At 32.8% G+C, this 8647-nt stretch overlaps 1 protein-coding gene across 2 annotated transcripts in view; it reads right to left on the reverse strand.

The window, feature by feature from the left end:
* LOC137636439 (uncharacterized) overlaps positions 1-8331 on the reverse strand; it is a 41813-nt gene extending 33482 nt beyond the window's left edge. For both annotated transcript variants that reach the window (XM_068368862.1, XM_068368864.1), the window contains exon 1: positions 8178-8331. The gene's annotated coding sequence lies outside the window, so the exon portion shown is untranslated. The remainder of the gene's footprint in view (positions 1-8177) is intronic.
* Between the last annotated feature and the right edge of the window lie 316 nt (positions 8332-8647).

Genomic DNA, 8647 nt, shown 5'->3' on the forward strand with positions numbered 1-8647 from the left:
ATTATATATATAAATATATATATATATATATATATATATATATATATATATATATATATATATATATATATATATATATATATATATATAAGTATGTATGTATGTGCGTGTGTTTGAAGTTCTCTGGCATTCCAAACTCACACACACTCACACACACACACACACACACACACACACATATATATATATATATATATATATATATATATATATATATATATATATATATATATGTGTGTGTGTGTGTGTGTGTGTATGTGTTTCTTTGTTTGTTTGTATTATGTCGGGCTCTTCAATTTACTACAGACATACGAAGAAAGTTGGATAATAAACAAAAGGGTAAGGGAAAATGAAGCAGCAGTAGGGATGTCTGAATATCGCTCGCAGAAAGGTCATGCGCATAATGTCAGGACATAACTAGAAACCTCTGAGGAATTCAACATTCATTTTATTGCACTTTAAAAGACTTCTAATTTTCTTCTTATTCTTAAGATACGTCATAAAACAGTCATAAATGAGTATATAAATTTTTCAGAATTATAACTGAAAAATTGTGGAAAATAATTAATATATTTATATTACACCGTAATCATTAAAAGTGCGAATACTTACATAATGTTATACAATCATCATTTGTAAGTAATTATAAATAATTAACGGAATAAATTATCAATTAACCATAATAAATGCAATTGCTTCCGTAATTTCATATTATCTGTGATCCGTCCGGACTGTATAATCAGGGAAATATATTTTCAAAATGTAGAGTTTAATGAAATAGGAAGTCCAGGGCCTTTATATATCCCAGACCCGATTAAGAGGTTAGAATGGAGGTTTGTAGTCCGAGAAGGGAAAATGTAAAGTTTTGAAATAATATAGGTTGTAAGATGGAGGGTTGTAAAGGAAGAGAGGTTGTAAGGGGTAAATGTACAGAATGTAACGATTTATTGAATATTAAGTTGCAAATCATAGGAGGTCGTTGATAAATGCAATGTTATAAAAGAAAAAAAGTTGTAGAGAATGGAAAGCTGTAAGGGATGGATGGTTATAAAGAATTGTAAAGATGGAATATATTAGAAGATGAAAGGTTGTAAAGATGAAAAGTTGTGAAGAATAAAATGTAAACATTGGTATACTTTGTAAATTAAGAAAGGTTATATAGATGGAAAGCTGTATAGCATAAAAAGCTGTAAACAATTAAGGCTGTAAAAGATGAATGATTGTAAAAGATAGAAGCTTGTTAAGGAAAAAAAAAAAGATTATGAAAAATGGGAATACCGTAAGGGCTAGAAATAGCATAGGAAGGAGAAACCTATTTTTGAAATACAATGTTGATATGACAGGGATTGCACAATTAGGTAGTAGTACGTCCTTATTTAAGTCATGTTTTTTAGAGATGGTAATTATATTCTTATTTCTGCCTTTAAAATTACGTACCATCTTCATGTAATTTGTGAGATGAATAATGTGGTTTATAGACTCAGACACACTCACACACACACAATATATATATATATATATATATATATATATATATATATATATATATATATATATATATATGTGTGTGTGTGTGTGTGTGTGTGTGTTTGTTTCTTCGTGTATATGCACATACAATACTAGCTACTAGATTATTATCTTCCCTAGTCTAAGAATTATAAGAAACATGACATTCTATTATATAGCAATGTAATTAATTTGTTACTCAGTGGATTCGCTGCCTAACTCTGAGCTCATTCCAAAGAAACATTTGGCTATTGGTATAGGCCTACAGCCCTCTTCCCCAAAGATAAAATTAATGCGCCTATTGTAAATATTGGGGATACATTTCTGTAATTATCACCAGTCATATCATTCATCAAGTAAAAATTCATAGGGAACTAAATAAAGTAAGTCTATTAGTTTTCTAAACAATATACCACAAACAAGATATCACGGGGTAAAATCCTTGGTTACGTATATATATATATATATATATATATATATATATATATATATATATATATATATATATACATATATACATATATACACACATACATACATACATACATACATACACTTCTTTATAACCGTCCATCCCTTACAGCTTTCCATTCTCTACAACTTTTTTTCGTTTACAGCATTACATTTATCAACAACCTCCCATCCGTATATATATATATATATATATATATATATATATATATATATATATATATATATATATATATATATATACACTGTACATGTGTATAGTATGAATGATATCTATGGATACTCGTATAAGTACACACACGTATGAACACATATTTTCGAGTATATTTGTGTATGTTCGTGTCAGCATCTGGGTTCTTTTTCCATCAAATTCAGTTCTTGAAAGTGGTTCCGGTAATGTGTTCAGCAACGAATTTAATTATGCAAGGAGTCCGAGCTGTGTAACAACTTGAAGGGTAAATTATCTATAAGTTTAATTGCGAAATCATTCCGAGAATAGCAGCCACTGCAAAGCTTACCTGAATTTGAAACGAGATGTAAATGGTTGACATATAAGCAGTCTTTGGTATAAATTTTCTTTGTACTCATTACTAATATTGACTCTATGGGTACAATATTTATAGGCAATTATTATTATTATTATTATTATTAGTATAGTAGTAGTAGTAGTAGTAGTAGTAGTAGTAGTAATATTACTATTACTATGTAAGCTACAACCCTAGTTGAAAGAGCAGGATGCTATAAGGCCGAAGGCTCCAATAGGGAAAAATAGCCCAGTTCGGAAAGGTAAAAAGGAAATAGATAAACTACAAGAGAAGTAATGAATAATTAAAATAAAATATTTTAAGAACAGTAACAACTTTAAAATAAATCTTTCGTATATAAACTATAAAAAGTTAAAAAAAAAAATAGGAAGAGAAATAAGATTGAATAGTGTGCCCGTGTGTACCCTCAAGCAAGAGGGGAAAATCTTCGTATAAGTTTATAAAAAGACCCATTTTCGAAGAATGGATCTTTCACTAAGATTTCCTTGATAAGTGGAATAAGTGTCTGTCATTACAATTCGATAAGGAGAGACGGAGGAAAAATTTATTAAATGTCTTTAAAATTGAAAAAGTGACATTGAAAGTGGTAGAAAGGTTTTATGAAAATTTAGATGGCCTTGATTCGTGATTTTAGGAAGCCTAAGATTCCATGATAATGGCAATTTTTGCAAAAAGAGGTTTTAGATTGTAAAAAAATTCAGAAAAAAATCTCTGTATCTTTATTGATAAAGGAATTCAATGATAATGATTGATTCCAAAATTACCACCATCAAACAAATACAAGTAACCTAGGAATCTATATGCTTTGCTAACACGGCTGTATTATGGTTCATCAATTTACTAAAAAAATATCCTGCTAAAGACGCATTTGTATACCAAATACAAGGATAAACATGGCATCGAACAGCATTGACATAGCGAAGCACTTAGAGTAAACCCTTAGATGAGTTTCAATAGTAATTAAGTTATCCTTAGAGAATATTAACAATGGCAGTACTGTATTCTAGTATTGGAGATGTACCTAGAAGAAAAGTGGATAAAATCTATTATCTCCAATGTCGCAATACTTGGTTGAAGCCAACATGAAAGACTGTAGTTTGGGGCAGGGCGAAAATCGTTTTTCTCCCTCGCCCACAATCGCAATTCAGAGACGAGGCTGCAACTTTACATCGGACCTTTAAGTCTTTAACTACATCTACTTTATACTACAACTGATGGTCGTTCTGAAGTTAATATAATTTATTGGGAAATATTCACTTCTACTGTATTTTTGCTATAACTAAGAGAAATTCAGTTAACGAGTTAAGACTTAATTTTTTTTTCTATGTTTTGAAAAGATCTGTAGAATAACTACGCGGATTACTTCTGCACTGTATCATTTCCTGAATTAAAAACATTTTATGACAGGTGGAGGGCAAAGACTTTGTCAAACCTATTTCAGTATTATATTGAAAAGCTAAGTAAAAATTATATAAAAACCTCATGAAAGAAGCAGTGAAAAATCTTGAGAGGTCATTTGTGCAGCAGCAGTGAGACTGAGATAGGAAACGATGATATTAAACAAGAAAATAGGACTTCATAACCTTTCGAATCTTTCCCTTATGTTCAAGAATCGAAAGATTAATTCTCTTTACCATCAGCATATAAGAAATAACTTTGCCAATAGAAATAGGCAAACACCGGAGCTAGTAGGAATCGTAACAATAGGAGAAGTAAAGATAGCATTAACAGGCATGAAAAGAGGCAAAGCAGCCAGAGAAGATGGCCTAATAATAGATTTAATCATAGAGGGAGAAGATTTTCTAGTAAAACTCGCTAAATTATACACAAAATGTCTGCAAGAATGCTCTATACCTACAGCTTGGAAAAACCTTATCATTATACCAATTCACAAAAAGGGAGACACGAAAGACCTAAGAGATTACTGCCCAATAAGTTTACTTTCGGTAATATTTAAAATATTTACAAAAATGCCATTCGGCCGCATAGAAAGACAGCTAGATTTTAATCAACCAAGAGAGCAGACTGGCTTTAGAAACGGGAATTCATCAACTGACCATGTACATGTAATTACCGAGGTAATGAAAAATCAACAGAGTATGACAAACCACCATTTAGGGCATTTATAGACTATGAAGAAGCTCTTGATTCTGTCAAAACTTTAGCAGTAATGAAATCCCTTCAAATACAAGGAATAGATGAATGTTATGTTAGAACACTTGAAGATATCTATACAGGAAGTAGAGCAGTCCTAAAACTACATAAAAAATAGTGGGAAAATTCCGATTGAGAAAGGAGTTAGACAGGGAGACCCCATCTCATAGATTATTCATAGCATGCCTAGAAGAATTTGTTGAGAATTTAGATTGGGAAAAAGTTCAATCATGGGAGTAATTGCAAAAGATGATAGAAGATTTGAATAGAGGCAGCAGAAATGTAGGACTGAAAATGAATATGAGTAAAACTAAGAAAATGTTCAAAGAAAATGCAGACAACAAATAACGGTTATGGACGAACCTCTATAGATTGTTAATTAATATACATATTTAGGTCAGATAGTGAGTGTTTCCCAAGGATTTTACGGAAATTAGAAGAAAAATAAGTATGGGATGGAAAGCTTTTGGTAAACAAAATGAGATCATGAAATGTAAAATACCACTTTCTTAAAAAAGAAAAGTATTTAATGAGATGGTCCTACCTCTATTAACTTATGTATCAGAAACTTGGAGCCTTACTAAAGCCTTAGAACATAAGCTAGTTACAACTGAAAGAGCTATGGAAAGAATAATGATAGGAATAACACTAAGAGACAAAAAAGAGCAACATGGATACGAGGGCAAACTAAAGAGAAGGATATTCTCTCAACATGTAAGGAACATGTAAGAAAAAGTAATGGATATATAATGAAAATATCACATATTAGAATTACATTAAGAATAACAGAATGGGTCCCTTGAGATTACAAAAGAAACTGGGGAAGGAAGAGAAGACGATGGATTGAAGAACCAAGATATAGACTGGTATAGAAAGACCATAAATAAATGCGAGTGTAAGGACATGTCTGAGGCGTTTGTTCTGCAGTGGACCAGTAACAGATGAAGACATACACACACACACACACACACACATATATATATATATATATATATATATATATATATATATATATATATATATGTATATATATGTATATATATATATGTGTGTGTCTGTGTGTGTGTAATGTTCTATGACTATATACATTTATCTTTTAGTGTATCTCATTTCATAGAAATATTTTACAGTGGACTGTGTGTACAATGTCAAGGATCATATCCCTCATGTCTCAGCCACGTGTTTTGCGAGTTCCCCGTCCATATGATTATGCCTTTTTTTAATTCTATCTCTATGATATTTCTACAACAACACTCATAATGGCTCACTGGGCACCGTCATGCTCTTGTCATCAAGCGTTTCAGTATGACTTTCTGAACATGAGGAATTTCATCTTCAGCTCCCTTTGCCTTAGATATAAATTGGCAGGAAAGTTCATATATATGCAAATGGCCAGTTAGTGTATTCCTGAGCTAATCTCTTGATCGTTGCTCGGACTAGAGTAAGCACGTACTCGATAAAGCTATCTTAGTTTTTATGGGTGAAAAAATGTTTCTCATTCTTTGCTAAATACCTTTGTCACAAGATTTTATCAAACTCTTGTATTGCCATATAACTACCGCTAGAGAGTTATTGGATCCTTTGACTGGCCTGACAGTACTACACTGAGCCCTCTCTCCGGTTACGGCTCATTTTTCCTTGCCTACACATACACTGAATAGTCTGGCCTATTCTTTCCACATTCTCCTCTTTCCTTATACACCTGACAACGCTGAAATTAACAAACAATTCTTCGTACAAGGAGGTTAACTAATGCAATGTAATTTTTCATTGGTTAATTTCCTCTTGGCAAGTATAGAAGAGTCTTTAACCATGGTAAGCAGCTCTTTTAGGAGAAGACACTACAAAATTAAACCATTGTTTTTTAGTCTTGGGTAGTGCCATAGCCTCTGTACCATGGTCTTCCACTTTCTTGGGTTAGATTTCTCATGCTTGACGGTACACTCGGGCACGCTATTCTATCCTGTTTCTCTTCCTCTTGTTTTTTTTACATTTTATATCTTTATAGTTTACATATGTTGGGTCTAGTTTAATGTTAATGTTCATAAAATATTTCAATTGTTTATTACTTTTATCATAGTTAATTTATTTCTCTGTTTCCTTTCCTCACTGGGCTGTTTTTCCCTTGGGCTTATAGCATCCTGCTTTTCCAACTAGGGTTATAGCTCAACTTGTAATAATAATAATAATAATAATAATAATAATAATAATAATAATAATAATAATAATGATGTATTCTTGTACGAGTCATAAATGACACCTATTTTTTTGCTGCCATTCATTTTAATAGTTTCCCCTTACAGACAAATGAACGTATTTATTCATGCACTTAAAGTATTTGGAAAATTTTCATCATAATATAGAAGATGGTTTTAAAATATAGAGATTTCCAAAACATTATGACTATTCAATTCTTTTGATTACTCCTTGATTATTACGCCCAGTTTGTAAATTACGCATGAACGTAATATAATCTAGTTTTGTAAATAATATCAGAAGATGAATATGAAGAATGCACAATCAAAAATCAAAATCAAAATTCAACGTTGGCGCTGCTTTCCTTTCCTTAGATATATTACAAATCGGTAACGATTTTATTCAACGCTTTCTCTAATTGATATTATTCCTCCACTGACATCCCTCATATCTTATCTCATTTCTCCTTTAATGAATAAAGATACATTTTCATATAAAATATGAATCAAACAAAGAACGTCTTGATTATACGTCCGCCAACGCACCCACTCAGCTGAACATCACATTTGCTGCACTGCAACACAAAACAAAAATCTGCTTATGCTTTATATTTCATATAGAATAATTTCCCTCTGTATACAAGTCATATTAGAGAGCTTTTATAAACAAATGAGAAGCGCTACGCCCAATGGAGCTGGAAATAAAAAAAAAAAAAAAAATCTTGGAAATGTCTTTGCCAACAGGGATTCAATTTCCCGAATCCCGAGCTCAGCTGTGGCTACAAAATTGCATCCAAATGACCTGAGCAAGATTGACGTCTGTCACGGAAACGTCTTAAATCCATTGCGAAGAGTGATCAAGACAAAGGAATAGTCCTCTTGGTTTCTTTACAATGCTATCATCGAGACTATGTGATGTATAGCAACGAATGGATAAAGCTCTATTGCCTATCAATGCTCAATACCTTCCTGGCTGTCTAATTGTCTGATATACAACAAATACATATGAATACTGCTGTCACCATGGGCGGACAACCTTTGTTGGTTCTTTCATATTGCACGCGAAAAACGACCACAGCAGTCGATCAGTGTTTAACTGAAAATGATCACGAACAGCATTGCGGTATAAGCGATGTCGTCTGTTTTTCTACGCACATCACACAGCCAACCCAGAACGAAAATAGCTGACTGTATCCCATGTAAGATATGGGTGGAATCAAGACTCAACCCTGAGAAGGTATACGCGAGTGAAGTATATGATATACGGAATGGCGAGCGTTGAGAAGAGAGGCAAACAGAGACTTACTTGAAAACGTCAATAGCGAAGATTTAAGGCGTCGCTCGGCCTCCCTTCCTCTCTCCTACTGCTTGCAGTCGGCGGACAACGGCAGCAGCAACACTGGCGCTCAGGGCCCAGCTGACGAACGGAGAGTTCTAGGGGGCGGCTCGTGACGGTCCTGTACGTACTAAGCATGTCCCGGACGGTTCGTTGCCATTTGAAAACTGTGGATTCAAATAGAACGCGAGTTTATCCAGTTGATCTTCAATTAGGTATTTGCCGTTTTGATAAAGAATCTCAAAGAATGTAAATATCGTTCGTTGGTGTTTTGGGAAGAGATATTGATTTTGGATTGCTTCTCCGGTCGTGGTCTATCAAACATGCGTATTATTATTATTATTATTATTATTATTATTATTATTAACCAAACTGCAACCTTAGTTGGAAAAGCAAGGTGATATAAGCCCAAGGGCTCCAACAGGGAAAAATACCCCAGT

This window comes from Palaemon carinicauda, unplaced genomic scaffold (genome assembly GCF_036898095.1).
Source record: "Palaemon carinicauda isolate YSFRI2023 unplaced genomic scaffold, ASM3689809v2 scaffold3, whole genome shotgun sequence".
Taxonomy (NCBI): Eukaryota; Metazoa; Arthropoda; class Malacostraca; order Decapoda; family Palaemonidae; genus Palaemon; species Palaemon carinicauda.